The 17,527-nt window shown below is 38.5% G+C and overlaps 1 long non-coding RNA gene across 1 annotated transcript; it reads left to right on the plus strand.

Annotated features, from left to right (window-relative positions):
• Positions 1–3,239: 3,239 nt before the first annotated feature.
• Positions 3,240–12,580, plus strand: LOC116522928. Its single transcript, XR_004257013.1, has 3 exons — positions 3,240–5,196; positions 10,727–10,788; positions 11,324–12,580. It is a non-coding gene; the product is annotated as an uncharacterized LOC116522928 (long non-coding RNA).
• The last annotated feature ends 4,947 nt before the right edge of the window (positions 12,581–17,527 follow it).

The raw sequence follows: 17,527 nt of genomic DNA on the forward strand, positions 1-17,527 counted from the left end.
GCAAATACATTTATTCTCTTTGCAGTACATATGAGCTGAGGCTGTTTTGATAGCTTTCTGCTGATAAAAAAAAGATACAATGCACATTTGAACCCATGAATGGGGATAGTCAATAGGTAGAGCTCTACTGGGCTTATTATGCTGACAAATAATGTATTATGTTATATGGTTACTGTAATGAGTATAAAATGTTTGCTAAATGTATTTTGCTTGATTTTATTGCCTCAATAAAATTTCTATGAAAACAACAGTAGGTGCTTGGAACTGATAGCATCTTGACTTGGAAAGTCCTTACAGTCCTTATATTTTAGGTATCAAATAATTTCATGTGAACTATTAAAGTTGATTAGCAAAATGAGCTTTCAATATGAAAATTGGCATGATACCTTGCTTCTGTGTGCGTGTGCCTGCTTTTCATTTCTGGCTTGTTCTTTCGGGTAATTGAGCATACAAATATCAGATTCGTTTTTGTTTTTTTATTAAACATGTACCTACTTTCATAGGTTTCTTCCACACTGTTTAATCGGGAATTACTTTGCTATTTTCACTTTTTGAGAGTATTATATAAATCAGTGTTTTGCAACCTTGCCAACTTTAAGATGTGTGGATTTTGTATGCTGACTGGGGAGTTCTGGGAATTGAAGTTCACGTATCTTAAACTGGTCAAGGTTGAGAAACATTGATTTAAACTATATTCTCATCCAATAATGTATATCCTTCATTTTCCTTGCGGTTCTGGGGTTTTATTTCTTTTTGGGGGGGCGGGGGTTAGTAGATTACAATAAATATGTTGGAGTAATCACTGCAGGGTTGCAGTGGCAGTGACAAATGAGCTCTTGTCAATCAAGCAAATCTGTAAGAGCTCAATGCACATTTGGTAAATCCTTGCAGAATTTTTTTTCATTCCATTGTTTTTTAATTAGTGATTTGACTTTTTGATTCTATTGTTCATGGAATGGCATAGTGTACTAATATTAAGATTAATAAAATATACTTTTATAATACCAACATTGCATAATGTTAATTTTAAAATAGTATTTAACAACATTTAAAAAAAAACTTACACTACTGAACAGGTTTTTCACTTGGTTTCCAAAATAATTTTTCATATCATATGTAGGAATGAATATTCAACTACTATTTTAAAAGCTTTTTTCATATATTTTGTACAAATAGCAGGAATGTTATGTTTTTCCTCTTGCAACATTTCTTGCATACAAGAAAATAATGTTCTGTAGCACTGTGGAGGAAAATGGATGCCATTCCCAAAAAATGGAAGAGAGAGCCATTTGTGATGGAGACTATAACCACAGCAACCTTCCCCCTCTATAATTTGGAACTTCATGTTATGCTAAAGAAATTATCATTTCAAAGCCTTCCACATACAGAATTTCTCATTTACAGAATTAGTAATACCAACCATAACAACAAAGAAGTACAAAAGAAAGTAAAAAAGATGGGTAGCCTCTATGATTATTGCCGTTTCTAAGAACTTTTCTCCTGGCACGTATTTGTTACTTGGCGACAAACAAGATAACTGAGCTCAATCTATATTGATTTCTTGGATTTAAACACATAATTCAGCTACCTTTGTTTCTTCCTTACCTTTCAGTTTAAGTGACTTGAATGTTTATTTTCAAATTAATTAGAACATATTTTGTGTCTTTGTAAGTTGGCTATAAATCTTGTGAGTGATTTTGGTGGGAATAGGAACTCCTGGAAGGATCACCTTTTCCTATAAGGGTGTAAGGGCTTTTTAAAGTATGGGAAAGTAAACACTTTAATAACTGTATGGAATTCATAGTAATGACTATTGTCCTAATAAGAACCATTGGAATGTTTTACTTAGCTTATTTTAATGTGTTTTTAGTTTAACTATGTATCAGATAGTCATGGCTAGACATATTAATCAAATGTTAAATCCTCTGTTAGACTATTTTTCTAGCTACATCTATATCTCGTAAAGTCCTACAGCCATATGTGTTGGAATTTAAATTGGTAATTTAAGGTGATATAATTGCTTCACAGTAGGAATGCACAACACCTTTGTTCCTGCCTTACTTTTTTATTATCTTGATTTTTATTTAGATAGAAAAATGAAATAGCAGTTTTATTATAATAGGCAATCATGCTCCAGTAACATCATTATTACTCTTTTTTAAAAAGATGTTTGAATACATTACTATTAAAAGATTGACTGTACAAAAAAATGAAAAAAGAATTTTAAGATATTTTAAAACATAAACCTGTGAAATTAAAGATTATTTAGCATGTACTGATTTTTTTTCATCTGATTATGTCTGGAAGTTTAAAAATCCTTTTTTAGATAATTTTTTTCCTAACATCGTTTAAATACCATGATTTAACTCAGAGTATGAACCCTTGTAAAAAGTTCAGCTGATTGTGTCAGGAATTATCTGATTTTCTTGTTAAATGTCGGTGTAACATTTTGACAGTCTCAGGTTCATGCATTGTAAATGATACCACCTTCAGTGGTCTGTCCTGTGCCATTTCCTTTTATAATATAGAACAGAGTCACCCATAGGTTATACTCTCAACAGTTAATGTAGTTATTTATTCAGAAAACTGGAATTGATGATAGTTTCATTGGATATTGAAAAGGCTGGTAATTGGTGTAGTTCCAATTTTACAACAAGTTTTGGCCAGATGCAAATTTCTTTTTCCTATTACCTGGATTACAGTGTTGTTATATGTTGATTATTGCAAAAATATTTTATGAACCATCAAGGATGCTTTTTATCTTTTACATTTCTTACTACTCAGGCATTCTGGCTTGAATTAAACTGAGTTACATCGTGATATATGTTTGATTGATAATTATGAATTATGAAATACATTAACACAGTAAATACTTTGATAAATTATCAATTACTGAATTAATTGAAATAAATAAGTAGTGTTAAATGTATCTAGGGAAATCTGTCATAACTGGGGATTTAGTTGGCATTTGCGGAGGAAAAATGGTGATAAGGAAACACCTCTCCTAACGAACTCTCCTAGAGAGGCTGCTTCTGTTGTCCTTTATCTCCTTATATCAGTGGTTGGATTCAATTTTTTTTTACTACCAGTTCTGTGGGCATGGCTTGGTAGGCGTGGCATGGCTTGGGGTGTGTGGCAGGGGAAGCCTACTGCAAAATCCCCATTTCTATCCAATCAGCTGGGACTCAGGAGGCAGAGAACAGATGGGGGCAGAGCCAATGAGAGGTGCTATTTACCAGTTCTCTGAATTACTCAAAATTTCCGCTACTGGTTCTCCAGAACTGGTCAGAACCTGATGAATACCACTTCTGCCTTACACCTTTTCTATTTTCGGTTATGTTTTATTCTAACTTAGTACTTTTATCCTGCTCCTATATACATTTTTTTAATCTTAAAAACTACCTGCTTTAACCCTCTGAAACACAGAGCAACGAAATCAGAAAAGAGGAATGGTTGTCATCAGTGGAAGGAGGAAGAAAAAACAGGCCTTACATTCTGCAACACAGGCTTCATCCAAACCCCTGGAAAAGATGACACTTGATAGATATATTGCAGCCAAGCAGATTTGATCCGTATGTAATATAAGCCCTCTGCTTGATACTTTAGAATGGGATCTCTAGCAAGAGATTGAAAGCCAATAAGGTCTCTCATCATCTCTAAGAGGACATTCCCTCCCCACAGACTCATGCCATCTGTTCAGCAGCAGCAGCGGTAGCATGGCTTACTTTAAGTGGACCTGAGATTCTAGATCTAAAATATTTAAAAAATGGCAGTCTAGCAGATTTTATAGGCAGGCATAGTGAAGGAAGAAAGCAGGACTCAGCTTCTGTCAACTGTCCCAACTTGATCAATTAGAAAAGAAAGACTCTTAGGCCCATGGCTAGCCAAAGAAGAGGTGGTATTCTGCCAGTTTGCACCAGTTCAGGTGAACTGGTAGTGGTGGTGGCGCAAAGCTCAGCCTACTCACCCAGACATCACAGAGCATCTGCGCATGTGCAGAGGTTTCTGTGCATGCCCAGGCTTGTGCACCCTCCCACTACCGAATTGTTAGTGAAAATAAGAGGATGCCATTATTGAACTAAAGGTATACTTTGCTAAAGCCAAGTGGTTATAGACAAAATGAAGTTGGATCTGAGGTTTTCCTGTCCAAAGTATATGGTTAACTTTGCCATGTCACCTTGCCCCCTCTGATTATTAAGAAGCATCCAATTTGGTGCTAACAAATTGTTTTGGGGACAGTCCCTGTCTTTGCAGCTGGCATTCCTTTCTTGACCTTGAAGTAGTTGGTTTTTCTCACGGGATGGTGCATCTCAAGGGATGGTACGAGGTTTTGTTTCATTTCCTCATGATATCTCCTGGCAACCCTCTCACTCATTCCACCGCAGTTTCCTCCCCCGACTTTTCTGTGGCAGGCTGCCAGTGGCAAACAGGTGCAGCGTACCTTAGCAGCAGCCCTGACAGCTTCTTTTAAAAAACTTGATTGAAATTTTTCTTCAGAAATTTGGACTTAGTTTTCTAAATTTCCCGTTTCCCCCTCCTACAAAATACCTAACTCTAATTCCATATAACAAATTATATAGAGGAACTCTCTTAGGCAGAGCAATTTTTCCTTCTTTTAACATTCATTACTTAAAACAGACCATATGCTACCCACTAACTTTCGATCAGCCTACATGCTTCTTCAAATTCATTCATTTCCCTATTTTTAGCAATCATTCTCTCCCAAAATATACACATTTAATTGCTTACTTATTTTTTTCCCATTTACACATAACTGACACTTGTTCATCCATTGTCTCTGTAAAATACAACCACATTGGTTTTGACACAATTATGTTCATTGAATAAAACAGGTAGTCTTCAAGTTGCAACCATAATGGAGCCTGCCAATTAGTCATGTCATAATAGTTATAAAATGAGTTGTTCATGTAACCAACACAATTTTATAAATCTTTTTGCAGGGAATGAGTGCAGTTAAATGAACACAAGCCCCCAAGCGAACCCATTGTTCACTATGGCGTGGTTTAGCTGAAAACCAAGAGTGCTGATTTTTTGGCAAAACTGTAGTAAAATGTCATCTTACTCTGGGATGCAGCAAATGGCAGTAAAAGGGCTGTGTTACCGGAGTGTAATCATGTGACCACGGAGGAGGTGACCATTGAAATTTAGGATCCAGGTCATAAATCCCTTTTTCAGGTAAGTCACTAAATGACACTGTTTTTTTTAAAAAAAGGTTTCTATTAAATACACATTAAAAACATTGGACACAGAGCGATCTTCCTGGCTTTGTGATTTCCATACATATTTTGGCATAACCACAAATACAATTCATTCTTTTTGTACACTGCTACTTTGATCTTACAAACATATTCCTGGTCCTCATTTGTCTATTTGTCTAAATATAGTCCGATTTCAGTTCTGCAACTCTTTATTATTTTCTGTTTCGATTCCTTTTCCTCATTTCTAACCATTGGTACATTTTATTTCCAATTTTCATAATATTCTGACTCAGCCTTATTTTTAAGTTCTAGTGTCAGCCTGTCCATTTCTGCACAGGTCAAAATTTTACTTATTATTTCTTCTTCTGTGGGGATATTGCTTTTTCAATTTTGCGCAAACACCAATCTTGCTGCGGTTGTAACATGCAGTTTTAAATATATCGATCCTTTACTATATTTCTCTTTTGTAATTCCTAATAGGAATAGTTCTGGTTTTAAATCTATTTTTTGGTCTAGCATCTCTTCCAATCATGTCTTTATCTGATGCCAAAATTCCTTAGCTTTTGTACATAACCACCACATATGGTAAAATGATCCTAACGCTGAATTACATTTCCAACACTGCGGTGATTGATTCTTATTCATTTTTGTTAACCTTGTGGGCGGGAGGTGCCACTGCCACCTATAAAACATTTTGTATAGGTGGTCTTTGTACATGGTGGCTAATGTTAATTTCCTATTCCTCTCCCATAAGTCCTGCCATTTATCCAGTTCTATGTTGTAACCAAAGTTCTTGGCCCACATTACCATAGTTTCCTTCACTTGGTCTTCTGCCATTCTATATTCCAGTAGATATTGATAAGTTTTCTTTATCACCTTTTGATCCGTTCCTAATAAAAAAATGTCTTAATTTTTGCTAATTCTTTCTTGATACCCCATTCTTTTCTATCTTTCATATAGCGTGGTTGAATTTGCAGGTATGCCCACTATTCCAATTCTACTCCTTCTTCTTGATTTTAATTCCCCTCTTTCATTTAAGATATTCTTATATGTAACTACTCTCCCCGATTCAATAAAATGTGGATGTATCAACACCTCCAATGTAGAGAGCCAAGGCGGGATTTCCATATTATTCTGTTGTTTAACTTTTATCCAAATCTCAAGAAGGGCTCGTCTAACATGGTGCCTTTGGAAGTACTGGTGAGCCCTATGTCTACCTACCCACAAGAATGCATGCCATCCTATTTGCATATCATACCCTTCCACAGTGACGTGTGGTCAGCTTTACCCCCGGTGAGGCTGTTTTTAGACTTGTGGACTTCAACTCCCAGAATTCCACAGCTAGGCATGCTCAGTTCTGATTTAAAGCGACAGCATTTTTCCCCCTTGCAAAATAAGTTTTCCCATTCTTTTTCTTCTCCCTCCCCCTCCTTCCTCCCTCTCTCCCTCCCTCCCCCTCTCTAAAAACAGACACACGCACACAGAGAACTTCGATCCTTCTCTCATTCACTCACTCTCAAACACAAACACAGAAGTTGGATTGGATATATTTTCCAAAGGCTTGAAAGCAGCTCCTCTGCCATACCCCCCCCTTTCCCTGTTGCCTTCCGATCAAACTTTTGGAATTCCTCCCCCCTCCCCACACACCCACCTTTTCCAGCTGTTTCAGAGACAATTTCAACTCTGCTTCTCCCAGCCCTCCCCTCCCCTCTTGAAAAGCCAGAGCTCTGAAGTCAGACTGAGCTAGTCGCTCCCAGAAAACTCTAAAAAGCCTCTAAAAATGCCCTCTACATCAGTGTTTTTCAACCACTGTGCCGTGGCACACTAGTGTGCCGTGACATAGTGTAAGGTGTGCCGTGGGAAAAACACCCGCTGGGTGTTTTTGCCTCGGGACATCTCTGTGTCCCGAAAGTTGCTTTCGGGACACAGGGATGCCTCTATTAAGTCCCTGCGGCCACTGTTCCCTCTAAGGTGCGCGGCTGCGCGGCCGCGCACGTGGCAAGAAAACACCGTGCAGCCGTTTCAAACTGCGCGCAGTGATTTCTGCCACAGGCTGCTGAAGCTGAGGGGAATAGCTGCTGCTGCCTCCTCCTCCTCCAACAGCACTGCCGGATTTGCTGCCAACACTGCAGCCGAGGTGAAGCCTCCAAAGCTCCCGCAGGCGCCCCCGCCCATGGCAGCAGCAGCGGTGCCTCCCCCTCCGCTCGGAGCACCTCAGCTGGGCTCTGGGTTACCCCTGCCGCCGCCTCCACCTCCGTGGTTTTTCAGAAGCCATGAGGCCTTTTTCCCTGCTCCCCCCCCCACCGCCTTCCTACTAGCTCCCGCGGCCAAATGGCTCCTCAAAAGCTCGGCGGAGGAGGAAGGGGGAGGGATAACACGGGGGCCAGCTCAGGTGCTTTGCGTGGAGCCTCCACACACAACTGGTGTGCTCCACAAACGTTCCTGCTCACTAGCTCAAAAGGGCCCTCGCTGTTTCTCCACGCAGCCCTCGCCCCTCTGTCCATCCGAAGGTCGCTCCTGGCCAGGCAGGCTCCCTGCAGCTGCTCAGAGGCTTGCTCTCCTCCTCGTAGCGCCGTGAAATCCTTGGGTGGCTCCCAGCTCCTCTGCAATACAGCCAGTCCTTGACTTAGCCTCCACGCAGAGCACCTGAGCTGGCCCCCGTGTTACCCCTCCCCCTTCCTCCTCCGCCGTGCTTTTGAGGAGCCATCTGGCCGTGGGAGCTAGTAGGAAGGCGGCAGAGGGGGGGGAGCAGGGAAAAAGGCATCATGGCTTCTGAAAAACCGCGGTATTAGTACCTCATTGATCTTGATTGTATCCCTCTGTTAATGCAACTTAAGATTGAATTGGTTTTTTGGTTGCCGTCGCACACTGTTGGCTCATATTTAATTGGTTGATTCCAAGATCCCTCTCACAGTTACTGCTATTAAGCCTAGTTTCACCCAGTCTATATGTGTACTTTGGGTTTTTCTTGCCTAAGTGTAAGACTTTACTTTTCTGTACATTGAATTTCATTTTGTTAGATAGGGTCCAGTGTGTTCACGTCTGTCAAGATCCATTTGGATCTTGACTTATCATCTAGGGCAGGGGTGTCAAATTCAAGACCTGGGGGCTGGATCTGGCCTGTGTGGTACTTAGATCTGGCCTGCAGGGCCATACTGGAAACAGCAGAGGACCAGCAACAGTGCTTCTGCCAGTGAAAATGGGCTCCCAGGTTTCATGAGTGATGTTGAGCTGGTCACGCCCATCTCGGACCCCAGAAGTCAAACACAACCCTGATGCAGCCTTCACTTAAATCGAATTTGACACTTCTGATCTAGGGTATCCGCTATTCCTGCCAACTTAGTATCATCCACAAATTTGATAAGTTCCCCTTCTATTCCCTCATCTAAATCATTTATGAAGATGTTGAAGAGTACTTGGCCTAAGATGGAACCTTGTGGTACCCCACTGTTTATGTTCTGCCATGTAAACTTGGCACCATTAAAGACTACTCATTGAATATGGTTTGTCAGCCAATTACGAAACCATCTGATAGTGATGCTATTTATCCCACTTTTTTCTAACTTGATGTAGGTTGTGGTTTCTGCTTTCTCTCTGCTGCCTGTTACTTCTTGCCATCTTTTCTCTTTAGTGGACTAACTGTTTCCTTGATTTTTTTCTTGTTATTTATATGTTGGAAGAAACTTTTTTTTTTATTATCTTTGACTTTTGTTGCAAGTCTTTATTCATTCTGAGCCTTTGCTTTCCTGATTTTGTCTTTGTAGATTCTGGCTATCTGCTGATATTCTGCTTTAGTTATGTGTCCCTCTTTTCATTTTTTGTCCTTTTTGTCTTTCAATTTGCCAGAGAGATCTTTGTGCAGCCATGCTGGTTTCTTCTTGGATTTCTTGTTTTTCTTTTTCAGTGGTATTGTACTGGATTGGGCTTTTATGATCATATTTTTCAGAGTTTCCCAAGCTTCTTGAGTTGTTTTCTCCTTTAGGATTTTCATCCAAGGAATCTTTCTCAAGTTCTTTCTGAGTTTGTTAAAATCAGTTCTTTTAAAATCTAAGACTCTGGTATGATTATGTTCTATTGCTTGTGTTTGCATTATTTCGAATTTTAGTATGACATGGTCACTCTCACCCAAGGTTCCTGCAGTTTCAATTCCCTCTATCACTTCTCTGTTTGTAAGGTTTAAGTCCAGTATGGCTGTCCCTCTAGTTCTCTCCTCTACCATTTGGACAACAAAGTTGTCAGCTAGGTTGGTCAGGAACCTATTCAGTTTCTCACTTGGTGCAGAATTAGTCTTCCACTTGATGTCAGGGTAATTTAAGTCTTCCCTTACTATTGTAGTCTGTTTCCTACATATATTTGTTAGTTGGTTAGCAAAAGAACATCTATTTCTTTCTGCTTGGTTGGTCTGTATATGTAGTATACACTTATGGCAATGGCATTCTCCCCCCCCCCCCTTTATATTGACACATATGCGTTCTAGGAGATTTTCATCTTTGGTTTCTTGCATTTCTGTAGTAATATAGTGATCCTTTATGAATAATGCAACTCCACCTCCTTCTTCTAACCTAGGCTTCCTGATACAGTAAAAAGCACATGCTTAGTCCCAAAAGTCCTCCTTTTATTTCAAAGGCTGTGAATTATGTTCATTCACAGCCCATAATAAGTCCCAAATAATTGTAAGGAGTCCTATAATAGGCTGTGAAAGTCCTTCGGGATCAGGGTGATAAGGACCCATCTTTATCTTTCTTGAAATGCTGCCAGAGACTTAATTGACAATTAGCTTGGCAAGTCATAAGGAACAAAAAGTCAAAATGGAGCTTCAGATGGTAAACTGACCAGCATGAACCAAGTTGCTTCCTGCAAAGGGGCATGTGCCTTTGCTCCTCCTTTATATCCTATGGGAGAGGTCAATCACCTCCAAGCCTTATTCCTGAGTCGTCCCTTCTGTCTTAACTGTTCTTGCCTTCTGGCAGCACTGGGAAAAGGGGGAGCCTGTTCCTCTAACTTGCTGCTGTCCGACTCTGGAGACTCCAGAAGCAGCACATAACAACCAGATGGCTCTGGCCCCCTCTCTGCCTCCGATGCAGAGCCCTCGTCTGAGCCTTTCCCAGACTCCAGGACTGGCCCATGTTCCTCCCCAACCTCCTCGCTATCTGACTCTGCTGCCAGATCCTCAGGCCACAGGCGGATCACCTCTTTTATGGAGTCTGGTTTTTTTAAACACTTTTTATCCTTCTATTAGTATGTTCCAGTCATAGATTTCATCCCACCAAGTTTCGGTAATTCCAACTATATTGTATCTACCTTCATGTATTAATAGTCCAAGTTCACCCAATTTCATCCCCAAACCTTGTGCATTTCTTTATGCTCTGTAATAGTGTTATTTTCCACAGTGAATAAAGAAAAGCTAAAACTGTGGCTCAAAGGGAAAAAAAAATCAAAGGATTTTAGTGAATTCAAAATAATATTGGCAAACTCTTTGAAACATTTGGGTTCAACTTTACTTACAGAATTGACGGTTGGGAAATATAATAAGTCAAACAACCAGCAACCAGCTGTTTCCTCCCACAAGGTAAGCTTTGCTTTGAATGATTTAACACCTATACATCTGTGTTATCCTGTTTTCTTCACTGAAGTTTTAGTGAGCCCTTACATCTGTTCACAAGATGACAGTTAAATGTTGAATCACAAGCTGAAGAACCTCATTGTTTTCCGTGTTCATAAATAAATAATATCCTCTGTGCTCTCTTTCTCTGTGTCTGTCTGTCTGTCTGTCTGTCTCTGTCTCTGTTTCTGTCCCTCTCTGTTTCTGTTTCTGTCTTTCTGTCTCTCTTTGTCTCTCCCTCTGTCTCTGTTTCTGTCTCTCTGTCTCTATCTCTGTCTGTCTCTGTCTCTCTCTCTCACATACACACAAACACATATACACACACACATACCACACCTTTGGTGTGTGTTAGCCATTCTGACTGCTTATATATGCTAAAACGTAATTGCTTATGATTCAGCCCTCTTGCTTGTTTTAATCCACAACTTCCTTAATTTAATTTATTACATAGACTTCTTCATAAAACTATAACATTTATCAATGATGTTGATTCCTATTACAGTGATGGTGTGCAGTTTTTTCCCAACGTACCAAGCAAGCAATGTTTACAGAACAGAATGAAAATGTACTTTTTGAAGCCATATATACGTTTATTCCATGTCAAAGCTGTTTATTTGTTCTGGTCTTTGAAATAAATCTTGACGTAATATCTTTCAGTCTAATTTTTAATTATTTTCAAATTACAATCCATACCTCAACTGAATGCTACATATGGTGGAGTACTTCAAACATCTGTAAAAGACAATTGTCTTTTGCTGTTGAAATCAATTGTTTCCTTATATTATATCCTAAATTATAGAGGCAATTGTATTAGCCGACAAGCTTTTTGCCTTCAGAAATTTACCAAGAGATAAAATTCTGTTGGCTTTATATGATTTATCTATGATTTCATTTATCTCAGAAATTATTTTTAATGAATCCTCTCTAGATATGTTAGTATTTTGGGTTGCAAGGTTTGGAACCTGTCACAGAAATTTTTATTCATGTCATTTTCTACTCAGGACTCATGATATATTGATCTTATGTACATGATGAAGATGTTATATTCCATGGGAACCAGAAATAAGGCACCGAACTTTGCCTTTTATTTCTATGAAAAAATATGCATACATTTTCCTATTTGTCTTGGAAAAACATTTTTCCTTCCACAATTCTTCTTAATGTAAACATACCGAATCTGCTGATGCCTTCAAATATCAGTGGTACAATACATAAGAATGAATTGCCCAAATAAGCTTTAACAATTGCTTCATACATGTTGGTGAAATGTATCAAAAAGAACTGCACAACCATTATTCTTTCTATGTTGTACTCTTTTGTTATTGCTAACAAATAAAGCCTTTATATGTATTAAAAACAAGTAGCACAATTGCATCATTAGCAATTCCCATCCATAGTTTAATATTTCTCCATGTAGACAACAAATAGTTCTTCAGAGCAGAGTGTGGCAAGCACCTTTACAGGTATCCTCATACTGATCTGAGCCATACTGATCTATCGCTAACTTAGTTCATAAATTTCATAAATTTCTTAAATTAGGCTTTTAATTGTACAATAAATGTACTTAATCAGAAATGAATTGCAGAATCAATATTTTGAGGAAGAGTGAATGGCTCAAGAGGAAAGGAAGATTAATAAAATTATGATTGGATGGGGTTGATGAGAGCGCGGGGCGGAATTTAAAGAACAAAATGCAAAGGCATTGTGTGAATTGGTGCCTAGATATGATCGAAGCAAGGATAAAAAGCTGTAGCGGGGACATAATGAGTAATATTGGTGCAAAGTACATTACCTTTCCATTTACGTCTACTCTCCATTCTTCTTTGTATATAACTTCATACACATTTTGTTTACTTTTGTCATGTTGATTAACCAGAAAAAGATTAATATGTTGAATATGATTAAAAGTCTGCAAAGGCCATTCAATGTATTGTTGGTATTCTTCACAAATTTCAACTAATTCTGAGTCTTTAGTTTCCTGACATAAACTCAGTAGTTCCAGGTTACATGTGCATATTCTTCTTTGTAGTGTACATGATATGCATGTACAATCTTAGTAAGTTTGGTTTTGAATGGTCTCATAATCAAATTCATTTTCATCTTGTCTATCTAAGTTCACAAAACATCTAACTGAGAATGTTTCATTTCTCTTCTTAATAATTTATTAATAATTAATAATTAATAATTTTTCTTAATAATTCCAGATTCCTTTTTATTCTTCTTACACTCCAAGTTCCCACTGTACATATATTTGTAAAATGAAGAAATTCTTTTCGAATATTAGAAAAATCAGTTATCAAAATTTCATATGGCTTGGTCTGGCTGTTATCTTCTCAAGACCTTCTTGTGAAACTTCAGTGCTCTTCTCCAATCACTAGAAGAGGCTCTTATTGTCTCAAAATAAGGCATTAAGTTTTTCTAAATGCAGCAATATCAATATCAATTGTCGTTCCGACCCTCTGGAACGAACTCCCCGTGGAGATTCGAACCCTCACCACCCTCCAGGCCTTCTGCAAAGCCGTTAAAACCTGGCTGTTCCGACAGGCCTGAGGCTAAAGAGCTGTTGCCCCCGTCTCGAATGGTATGACTGTTGTGTGTTTTTAAATTATGTATTGTTACGTTTCGTCTTTTATTTTTTGTCTGTACCCCCCTTCCCTGATTTGAATTGTGAGCTGCCCTGAGTCCCCTTCGGGGGAAAAGGGCAGCATATAAATATAATAAAATCAAATCAATCAAATCAAATATGGTTTTCTTGGCATTAAACTGTGTATTTCCTTATCTAGATTTAATTCTGGAGCGTTTTATTTACTAGCTGGATCAATTTCTCTCATGATTTAAAAACCTACCTGTCCTCATCCCTCTTGTGAATTACTCTTATGCATAATCCATCCCCAATTAACTTTAGAAGCCAAGATAATAATAATAGGAGTTTCTTTTCTGGCCAGTACCACATTCTGGACCACTGATATTATAAGATGAACTGCTTTTTTTTAAAATTGACTATATTAATACATTTTAAAAGTGAAAATAATTAAATGTGCACTACGCTGGCTTTCCTTAGAAACATACAATAAAAATAAAGCAAAGATACTGAGTTGCGCCACATCAGAACTGGTGGACTGCTATCTCCTACACCAATCTAAGGGTAATATTTTCTACTTTCCATTTTCTCTATTGAAGAAAGCAAGATAATTCTAGAAAATGAAATGCTAAAAGGCATGCCAAAGTAAATAATTTTCTTGAAAAATGATCAAACAATATTTTTACAATACATATAAAATTGCTGTAAAACTTTGCAAGGCTAATACTATTTTTCCCCAGTGTGGTTATGATTAGATCTTAGAAGAGGGAATAGAAGGGGAATTTACCAAATTTGTGGATGATATTAAGCTGGCAGAAATAGTCAATACCCTAGATCAGGAGTGTCAAACTCGATTTCATTGAAGGTCACATCAGGGTTGTGTTTGACTTCTGAGGTCCAGGATGGACGTGACCAGCTCACTGTCACTCATGTTGGGGACACCTGTAGTGGGTCGAGTGCTCTAACAGCAAAAACGGACTCCCAAGTTCTGTTTTCAGCTGCTACTGACTCCTGCAACCCTCTACTGGTGAAAATGGAGCCTGGAAGACCGTTTTCACTGGCAGAAGCACTGTCGCTGGTCCTCCGCTGTTTCCAGGATGGCCCTGCGGGCCAGATCTAAGTACCCCGCAGGCCAGATCCACTCCCCAGGCTTTGAATGTGACACCCCTTCCCTAGATGATAGGTCAAGAATCATATATCTATAAACCAAAATAGCAATAATACATTCTGGATTAGTGCGCTTGAGATTGAGATTTTATTTTATTTCAAAATGACTGGTTTAGTTCAATTTTGCACTTGTCTTTAGCAGTACTCTTTTCAAATTTGGATACTGTCCTTTTTGTAAACAAATTACTAGTCTTCATAGACCGATTACTTATCTAGAATCTCTAATCTCTGCTCTCCAAGCAGAAATTAGGTGCCCAATTCAGCCATTCCATACTATAGAGATGCCACATTATCAGCCCCCTCTACCGTACTAAAAAGACAGGTCAAGGTAGTTGTGATAATGATGATTCAAATAAGCAGGGGATCGTGGTCCAAAATGAAGAAATTTCTTTAGAAAGGTGGCGAAATGGGGATCCAGGTATCACACATCAGTTGCACAAGAAGATCAAGGTATGTAAAAAGAGAAGTCACCTTCTGGTTGGTGAATTGTCAATCATAAGGGATGTAAATTTAGGAAAGGATATGGAGGTTTTAAAAGAGGTCAGGTGTCTGGCAGTTGCTACTGCCAGCAGAGACAAGAGTCGTATTCTTAAGATAGTCAAGAATGCAAGTAAGGACTGTGACGTTGATGCTATTATACATCTTTGCACAAATGATCTGTCCCCAAAAGATGTACTTTCTGTGAAGAATGATTTCCAGAGCTTGGGGTATGAACTTAGTAGTGTAGGTTGTAGGCTTATCTTTTCAGAGGTTTTACCAGTATATAAGGAACAAAAAGAAAAAGGCCAGCGTGTAGCAGAGTTTAATGTGTGGCTAAAGGAGTGGTGTAAAAGAGAACGCTTTGGTTTTATTAGTCATGATCCCTGCAGCTGGTCCAATGAAAAACAGTACAAAAGAGACGGTTTGCACCCATCCAAGAAAGGGACTGAGTTACTTGGCATTAAATTCACAGATTTTCTGGATAAACATTTAAACTGAACAGTGAGGACAGAGAATTAATTGATACCGAACATTTCCTCAGCAATGTAAAACTCATAGGGTTATCAGTGCGTGTAACATAGATGTTTGTGCGGGTAAGATTATCACTCCTGCTGTCAAGCAAAACCAAGTATTTAATAGTGAGTGCCATACCATGTGCATGAATCATACAAATGGCAAGAAAATAGGGGCAGTCAGGCATAACACAGGTTATGTAGACAGTAAACACAGGGTCAATCAAAATGGACTCAAATGTCTATACACCAATGTACAGAGTATGAGGAATAAACAGGGTGAATTAGAAATTCAAGTAAATGAGGGCAGACATGATATTGTTGCCATTACAGAAACTTGATGGGATGAAACCACAAATGGAACATAACAGCTAGAAAGATTTAAATTATTTAAAAGAAATAGACCAAATAAAAAAGGAGGTGGAGTTGCACTAAATAATAAATAACTACATCTCTACAGAAATAGAGCACAACAATGATGAGAACTATCTTGCATGCATTTGGTTCAATATTAAAGGTTGGGGGGGAAACGACATTGCCATAAGTCTATACTACAGGCCACCCAACCAAGCAGAGGAAGTAGATGAACTTTTTGCTAGTCAGCTGACTAAGGTATGTAGGAAACACACCACAATAGTAATGGGGGATTTTAACTACCCTGACATCAACTGGGAAACAAACTCTGCACCAAGTGGAAGATCCAACAGGCTCCTAACAAACCTAGCAGACAACTTTGTTTCCCAAAAAGTAGAGAAGGGAACAAGGAGATCTGCCATATTAGACTAAATTCTCACTACAGAGAGGAAATGATAGAAGGTGTTGAAGCCACAGGGACCCTGGGGGCAAGTGACCATGCAATATTGTAATTCAACATTATGCAAACACAAGTAGTAGAACAAAGTCAAACTATAGACTTGGATTTTAAGAGAGCTAATTTCAATAAACTTAGAGAGAGCTTGGGAAGAATTCCATGGATGAGAATCCTCAAGGGGAAAACAACTCAAGAAGCTTGGGAAATTTTGAAAAATGAGATTACAAAAGCTCAGTCTAGCACAATATCAATGAAGAAGAAAAATAACAGCTCCCAAAAGTAACAAGCATGGCTGTATAAAGAACTCTCTGACAAATTGAAAGATAAAAATGTTGTATAAAAAGTGGAAAGGGGGGGACATAACTAAGGCAGAATATCAGCAAATAGCCCGAGCCTGTAAAGATGAAGTAAGGAAGCTAAGGCTCACAATGAAGAAAGGCTTGCCACAAAAGTAAAAAATAACAAAAAAGCTTCTTCCAACATGTTAAAAACAAGAAAAACATTAAGGAAGCAATTGGTCCATTGCTGGGAGAAAGTGACAAGAAGGTGACAAGCAACAGGGAGAAAACAGAACTATTTAACTCATTTTTTGCATCTGTCTTTTCACAAAGGGATAAAACAGTCCAACCTATCAAAAACAGCACCACAAATATCAGATTAGGAACACATAAGGTAAGTGAGCACCTGTCTATCACAGGTGAGTTCAATTCACCAGGACTAGATGGATTAAACCCCAGGGTTCTGAAGGAACTGGCAGATGAGATCTCAGAACCACTGAACTATATCTTTCAGAGATCATGGAGTACTGGGGAACTGCCAGAGGACTGGAAAAGAGCTGATGTGGTTCCCATCTTCAAAAAGGGGATAAAAATAGATCCAGGAAACTATAGACCTATCAGCCTGACCTCAATACCAGGAAAGATTCTGGAAAAAATAATCAAGTAACAAATTAGCAAACACTTAGAAGTAAACAAAATAATAGCCAAAAGCCAACATGGGTTTGTCAAAAACAGATCATGCCAGACTAATTTTATTGCATTCTTTGACAAAGTGACAAAATTAGTGGACCAGAGGAATGCCTTTGATGTAGTTTACGTGGACTTCAGTAAGGCATTTGATAAGGTAGACCATAACTTACTACTAGATAAAGTAGAA

This window comes from Thamnophis elegans, chromosome Z, assembly GCF_009769535.1.
Source record: "Thamnophis elegans isolate rThaEle1 chromosome Z, rThaEle1.pri, whole genome shotgun sequence".
NCBI lineage: Eukaryota > Metazoa > Chordata > Lepidosauria > Squamata > Colubridae > Thamnophis > Thamnophis elegans.